The sequence below is a fragment of the Protobothrops mucrosquamatus genome, unplaced genomic scaffold, assembly GCF_001527695.2.
Source record: "Protobothrops mucrosquamatus isolate PMUCROS unplaced genomic scaffold, P.Mucros_1.0 scaffold77, whole genome shotgun sequence".
Taxonomy (NCBI): domain Eukaryota; kingdom Metazoa; phylum Chordata; class Lepidosauria; order Squamata; family Viperidae; genus Protobothrops; species Protobothrops mucrosquamatus.
In genome coordinates this window covers 1,065,153-1,067,528 of record NW_015386454.1, presented here as the reverse complement: position 1 = coordinate 1,067,528, position 2,376 = coordinate 1,065,153, and positions in this window count along the sequence as shown.

The window sequence follows — 2,376 nt, the reverse complement described above, 5'->3', positions numbered from 1 at the left end:
ACCCATAGTCAGCTCCATAAGCTCACCTCTACAGAATCTTGCCAAATTTCTCGCCAAACAACTTCATCCCTACACAGAATCCATCTCCTCACACGTACAAAACTCACTCCACTTCGTAGAAACAATAAAGAAACAAAACCTACAACCCAGTGACCTACTCGTGAGCTTCGATGTCACATCCCTCTTCACCCAAGTGCCTATCAAAGAAGCCTTGACAGCTATCCAAAACAAATACAACCCCCCTAAGCACATCCTAAATCTGACCAACCATTGCCTAACCAACACATACTTCATCCACAATGGACAAAGATACAAACAGATAGAAGGAGCACCTATGGGATCACCCCTCTCTCCCGTCATCGCAAACCTATACATGGAACACTTCGAAACCAATGCCTTAGACAAATCTGAACACAAACCCAAATTCTGGCTTAGATATGTAGATGACACTTTTATAATTTGGCCACACGGGAAAGAAAAACTGGACAACTTCCTCACACATCTCAACAGCCTACACCCCAAAATACAATTCACGAGGGAAATAGAAGCTAACAACCAACTCCCCTTTCTGGACGTCCTAATCTACAAAAAACCCAATGGCTCCCTAGGACACACCATCTACCGGAAAAAAACACACACCAACCGCTAATTAAACGCACAATCCCATCACCACCCTGCACAGATCAACTCCATAGCCAAGACCCTCATCTCCAGAACCAAACGCCTAGCCGACAAAGACCACCTGAAAACTGAATTACACACTCTCACAAACGTATTAATCTCCAATGGATTCCAAAGAAATACAATTACCAACCTAATCCAAAGGGAAACACCCCCCAAGAACCGAGACATAGAACAGTACAATGACATCGCCCTCCTCCCCTACATCAAAGGCACCACAGATAAAATCAGCAAAATTCTCCACAAACACAATATCAAGACAGCCTTCGGCACCGACCAAAAAATAGCCAACATCTTAAGAAACCCCAAAGACAGGATCCAGCTAGAAAACCAAGGAGTCTATGAAATACCATGCAAAATGTGCCCAGCCACATACATTGGACAAACTAATAGGAGAAAAATGCATGCATCGCAGAACACAAGAACGCAGTCAGAAAAGAAGAAAAAACTTCCTCCCTCTTCCAGTACCTTAAAGCTACAGGACATGAAATTGATTTTGAAGGAACCAAACTAATCTCCAAAACTGAACACCACAACAAGAGAATAATTATGGAAGCCATCGAAATAGAAAAACACCCCCACAACATGATTAAACGTGATGATACCTCCCGCTTACCAGACATCTGGAAACTAGCCCTAATCAACAAACGAGTCCCAGTCACGAAAACCGACACCGGACCCAAAACAACACAGGACGCCACCACCATTCACCCTCACCAGACCCAAACCCATCCCTCAGACAAAATGCAATCACCATCCAGAAGCCAAACCATGATGACATCACCAGCTGCTGCACCTCCCTCCAACCCCCACACAAAGCAAACGGACACACGCCATGAACATAGAGCTAGACCGCAAACTCGGAGCCAAACCAAAGCCCGGTATGTTACATCACAGCCTTCTGCTCTGGACTTCACATCACACAACTCAGGAGGTTACAACGCTAAAGCTCAGGATGTTACAACACAGCCAACCACCCAGGATGCTGCAACACAGAATTCAGGATATCACTACACTAGATCTCAGGATGTCATCACATAGCCCATTACCCAGGTCGTTATAACACAAAAGACTAATGGGCACACAGCTAGCACCTCAGCTACTAATGATGTTACGAAACAGCCAAACAATCCGCAAACAATAACTCCAACACAGCCAACCAACCCACCTACAGCAACAAAGCCAGCACTCCACACACCCCCACCAATATTTATAGAGAGACGGCAGCTCCGATCACACTTTGCTCGTACAAGCATGAAGCCGAAGACCACAGCCTGAAGATCACGAGTGGGACCTCGTCGGAACGTTGCCAAGATACTCTCAATCTTACACGGGAAAAGACCTGAATACGCCAAGACCTGCATACCTGTACCCATGAAAATCTACACATACACACACACACACACACACACACACACACATATATATATATCTGAAAGCTTTTTGAACACCCTGTCGGCCCAAATATGGGGGAGAGAAGTCTTTTTTTTTTCCTTTATCAGCTCAATCCAGAGCCATCCACAGGCAGCAGTCGCTTAACTGCGACATCATATGTGTTTTTCAAAATTTGGATTGCTAACAAAGAATTAAGGGAGTACTGGGATAGCTATTTCTAACCTTATTAGGTTTTCATCAGCCAGACATACCCTTGCTGAGATTCGAACCTGGGCTGTCTGCATGTTAAGCAGAAGTGTT